Source organism: Glandiceps talaboti, chromosome 3 (assembly GCF_964340395.1).
Source record: "Glandiceps talaboti chromosome 3, keGlaTala1.1, whole genome shotgun sequence".
Classification (NCBI taxonomy): domain Eukaryota; kingdom Metazoa; phylum Hemichordata; class Enteropneusta; family Spengelidae; genus Glandiceps; species Glandiceps talaboti.
The window spans coordinates 9,182,127-9,188,126 of NC_135551.1; positions in this window are offsets into that span (position 1 = coordinate 9,182,127).

A 6,000-nucleotide genomic window follows, 5' to 3' on the forward strand; every position below is an offset into this window, starting at 1 on the left:
CATAACACTGCAAATGCTACATGAAGGCACGAACAATGTTTCTGATCAGCGCGCGCATGACATAATACCCCGCGTCGATCAATTGTCACTGCATTTGTCCAGCCCATGAGTTGAAGAGAGAAAACAAATGTGACATGGGTAATGAAATAATTCTTAATCTTACTTACTTCAGTGACTGACCAGTGATGTCTTCTGTCACTACACCTGGTCGTTATGTACTTCAAAGTTCCCAACAATACTTATGCATAGTTTCTCAAATTCTCAAATCTGTGCATTTGATTTTCACTGACCCCCTAGCCTGTTAAAGATTACCATCCCTCTTTGCCACTGTTTGAAACGTGCCGGCAACTTTCGTTTCTTTCTTGTTTGTGTTTGTACGTATTGTAGCGAACTTGACCCATGGATACAAATTCATGTTTTATAAACACATTGATTAAGAAGTGTATGCACACAAATTGACGTTTTACAGACACACACAAATTAAACACACTCACATATATATTATATCTCACTTAAATGGCAATACGCATGCACACCCTAACATAAGTAGCATATGTGGACGTGAAGTTAAGTTAATTAGTAATTTTGCATTTCGTGCTGTTACAGAACACCGCAACCTGATTGTGGGTTCAACATTACTAAGCTGAGAAGGAAGTTGGGCTTCTATAAAACAAGCCAGACTTTGACGTCTATTAATACAAATAAGTATATGCTATGAGCGGTTGCGTGGCGACCATGGGATGACTCGCTCATGTTATGTTGCTGTGTTATTCTTCAAATCATACTCTGTTCGTCTTTAGAAGGGTTCAAATTTTTCAAATTTTAATAAAACTTGTATTACCAACAACAGATATTTTTTTTTTTTTTAAACTTAGTTTTTTTTTAGACTCCAACTTCCTTCTTCGCGCATAAAGGTCGAAAGTTGCGTTATTTGTTTCGCAACAATAAAACTCAAGATTACCCATTCCAGTTAAACAAGTTCAGCAGCTGAGGGACAAACACATGATAGAATGAGTGTTACAGTTAACGTCAACAGGCTAGGGCACCCTTTGTTATCTATGCTACACAAATTTTACATGTCAAAGTTTGTTTCCACCGGGATTTTTATTAAAACATGTACAATAGCCTCATTTCAACACTTCGCGGTAACGGGTTCAATAGTATCTCCAAGCTTTACAACAGGTCTGGGATCGATATCTGAGTAAGACTTCTAATTTGAGTGTGAATTATTTTGACAGTGCCAATATCAATTGAAAAGTGGACTCTACCACTACCTAGTGTCATTCCCTATACCAAGTCATGCAAAGAGTCATGTTTTTGCCAATAAGTATGTATCTATACAACCATAGCTAAAACCTTAACGTAGTAGGTGACTTAAAAATGAATGTTGCATAGTTTCTCAATTTCTCAATTCTGTGTATTCGATTTTCACTGGCCCCCTAGCCTGTTAAATATTACCATCCCTTTTTCCACTGTTTGAAACATGCCGACAACTTTCGTTTCTTTCTTGAGTTTGTACATGTTGTAGCGAACTTGACCCATGAATACAAATTAATGTTTTATAAATACATTGATTAAGAAGTTTATGCACACAAATTAACGTTTTACATGCACACACAAACACACTCACATATATATTATATCTCACTTAAATGGCAATACGCATGCACACCCCCAACATAAGTAGCATATGTGGACGTGAAGTTAAGTTAATTAATAATTTTGCATTTCGGGCTGTTACAGAATACCGCAACCTGATTGTGGGTTCAACATTACTAAGCTGAGAAGGAAGTTTGGCGTCTATAAAACAAGCCAGACTTTGACGTCTATTAATACAAATAAGTATTTGCTGTGAGCTGTTGCGTAGCGACCAGGAGATGACTTACTCATGTTAAGTTGCTGTGTTATTCTTCAAATCATACTCTGTTAGTCTTGAGAAGGGTTCAAATTTTAATAGATATTTTATTAACAACAACAGATATTTAAAAAAAAAACTTTGTCTGGTTCGTTTTTTAGACTCCACCTTCCTTCTTCGCTCAGTAGAGGTCAAAAGTTGCGTTATTTGTTTCGCAACAATAAAACTCAAGATTACCCATTCCAGTTAAACAAGTTCAGCAGCTGAGGGACAAACACATGATAGAACGAGTGTTACAGTTCACTTCAAAAAGCTAGGGCACCCATTCTTATATATGCTGCACAAATTTTACATGTCAAAGTTTGTTTCCGCCGGGATATTTATTAACACATGTACAATAGCCTTATTTCAACACTTCAGTGACGGGTTCAATCGTATCTCCAAGCTTTACAACAGGTCTGGGATCGATATCTGAGTAAGACGTTTGAGTGGGAATTTATTTTGACATAGTGCCAATATTAATTGAATAGTGGCCTCTAGCACCACCTAGTGTTATTCCCTATACCAAGTCATTCAAAGAGTCATGTTTTGGCCAATAAGTATGTATCTATACAACCATAGCGAAAATCTGAACGTAGTAGGTGCCGTAAAAATGAAAGTCGTGAACTGATACTATTATTTTTTTCAAGACTACTCCAGCCCAAACTCAGTTTGAAGAAACAAAGAACATGAGGTTTCCATGGTGTAATTTGAATATAGACTCTAAAGTGATAATGAAATCAAGCCATATCAGAAAGAGTGGCTGAATACCATATTAAATGTACCTACAAATAAATGATTGCCAATGTCCTTGAAAATTAGCAGACGGTGAATCCCAATGTTATACTATTACAAATAATAAAGCCACATGTACAGGTTTAATCTAGCATCTTTGGAATTTCAGGGAAACTTGTCACCGAGGTACATTCTACATTAGTATTAAATACAAATATATTGTTAGTAATTTCAAAAATTGGGATGTTATTTTTATTTACAATTACATTAGTAAGAATGTGAGAGGCTTAAACCGGCTCCCTGTAGCGTGGTGGTTGGCGCACAGGATTAGCAGTCGGGAGGTCACGGGTTCGAATCCCACTGGAAACAGGGGATTTTTCTATGACCCAAACCCAGGGCGAGTGTTCTCCAGACTCGATGGGTATGCTGTATCACTCAGCCGTGTCTCACTCACAAGACGAGTGCGAATTTGGGGGGATTCCTGGAGTAATATATGACTCGAAAAAAGTCGGGGACGATTACTCACCCGTAGCCTGTAGGTGCTATGTTTTCCGGGCCTGGGTGACTCTGAGATAGAATGTGGACTGACTGGGAAAGCCTTAACAGTTCCACAGCAACATGATATAGAGCGTGCAACATAGCCAAACCCGAAAGGATCTCTGTAGCATTTGTGTGTGTTTGTGTGTGTTTGTGTGTATTTGTCTGCATAACAGAAAATCGCTGGGAGCAATTCCCAGCACAATTTTTTTTTTATTAAAAAAAATGTGAGAGGCCCAAAACAAAGTAAACATTTGATCAATTCATGTTAAAACATGTATATTTAGAGTCGTCATCATTTGCAGTTAATGTATTAGAGTGAAAGTCTCGTGTTCTCTACATGTGGTAATATTTCAATTGTCTTGTTCTTTTAATAAATATACAATAATGTTGTCAGCGAGGGTTATAACGCTTCTTTAGTAAGTTGATAATGTAAACTTGATTGTAATTAGCACATTAAGTTTTTGTTTCTTTTTTGTATTATACTAAAGGTTCTCTGGTGAATTCTCGTGTATGGGTGTCTAACTGTTGAGAACTCTCATTGTTTCGTACTACATGAATTGTATTGATCAATTCACTTCCGATTCAGCCGATGATTTGGAACTGTCGTCGCAGTTCTAAGCTTGACGTGCAGGATCACGTAGGTTTACTTGGCGAAGTAATTTATTCCGTTCATTGTCACTGTCTTGTTTTACAGCGATTCATTGTTTACTTTTAGCTAGTTACAGTTGTATTTAAAAGTGTACACTAACCGTCTAGAAAGTTTTCTAGATTATTAGATAACGTATTCTGCAGATTTTTTTCTGTACATTTCTTCAACGTTTTGCGTGTTGACAAGCAATTCTTTAACATAGTTTGCTCGATTACCTTCTTTAAATTTGAGTTTCCTCTAAATTTTCCAGGTTATTACTAATCACGGTAAAATTAGATCATTTTAAATAGTCGACTTCAAGAAGTGACTCATTAGATTGTTAACATGACTTTTGTTTGTTCCATGTGTACTTCTTTACCACTACATACGGGAGTTTTGATGTTAACCCCGGTACACCCCTTTACACGATGGCGTGCATTGGCTCTGTTTAATAATGCAGAAACCAATATTAAAAACACTGCAAACGCTGCATTAGGCCCGAACAATGTCTCTGGTCAGTGCGCGCATGACATAAATACCCCGCGTCGATCAATTTTCATTGCATTTGTCCAGCCCATGAGTTGAAGAGAGAAAACAAATTGCCACTGTTTGAAATGTACTGGCAAATTTCGTTTTTTCCTTGCCTGTGTTTGTACATGTTGTACTGAACTTTACCCATGAATACAAATTCATGTTTTATAAACACATCAAGAAGATTATGCACACAAATTGACGTTTTACAGGCACACACAAACACACTCACATATATATTATTTCTCACTTAAATGCCAATACGCATGCATACCCAAAATAAGTAGGATCGTAGCATATGTGGACATACTGTTATGGTAAGCAAATATAATATTTGTCCAATATAAAAAGAAGTTATGAATGCAATGAAAATGTGAATTTTACGAATAAAAATATGATTTTATAAAGTAGATTTATTGAGTATTCAAACACATAACCTGCCATCATTTTACTTTGAAAAAATTTCCCAACTAGACACCAAAAGTGATATCCAGCACCAAATACCAAGGCAATTGGTCTGGTTTTTTTCCTTTATAAGCCAAGAAAACACCACAATACAAGACATTGGCATTGATCTGGCGTTTTTCGAGTTTAAGTCGTCCACTTACACATACACACAAAAAGACTGACAGTTGGACAGACACCGCCTACAGCACTAATGAACCTTATCAGTTCAGTTGAGCTAAATATTTTATTTTGACCCCAAATTTGCATATTACACTCTCAAATAACTTGTTTATATGTCTACTTCTTGTAGACATTCTATATAAAAGGCTTGGTTACCTTGCGTCCCTGTAAATACCTAACATGGCATAGTGTTACAAGTGTTTATTGGACTATAAACAAACGTTAAACGTGAATCAAATGAAAACACTTGACAAGGTGCTGAGGTCACATTGATTAATGAGACAACACGATAGGTCGGGTCATGACATGTTGTTCTGTGTCGTTAAGTAGAGATCACAAGTGTCACATTGAGTGATATATTACAACTTAGATGATATCAGCTGCTATAGTCGTGTGGGTGTTATTAAGCTATTGTTTTCTGAATTTAATTAACTGTATTTTATAATTATTTTTCTCTTAATCGTGTTTGTATCATGAAATGAAGGATTTCTTATTGTAATTTAAATACAAATGTGTGAAGCAGATATACACTGGAGGGTTTGCCATGTACCGTCAGTTGGAGAAGTGCGGGCACACCATACTTCCAACAAACGTAAATCTCGACTTCTTGTGAGATTGTTTGTTTATCCCCTGAAGCAGTCCGAACAAAGAATCAGGTACCAAGAAGTGTGGAATTCAGTATTGAATGCGATTGGAACGGATCTGACACAGATCTGAGAGCTGTCATGAAGTTTTGAGATATGTCACCTGCTTAATAATGGGGCTATTATTAAATAAACATCACGGCTCCAAAAAACTTTGACATTTGATATATGTACAAAATATATAACAAAGGGTGTAGTCTATTGATGGAAACTGTAATATTCACTCTATCGTAAGTGCTTGTATTGTAATTGTCCCACAACTCCTTTAAGAACTTGGTTACGTGAAGTTGTTAGTCATTCTGCATTTCGGGCTGTTACAGAATACCGCCACCTGATTTTGGGTTCAATATTACTGAGCCGAGAAGGAAGTTGGGCGTCTAAAAAACAAGCCAGTCTTTAAC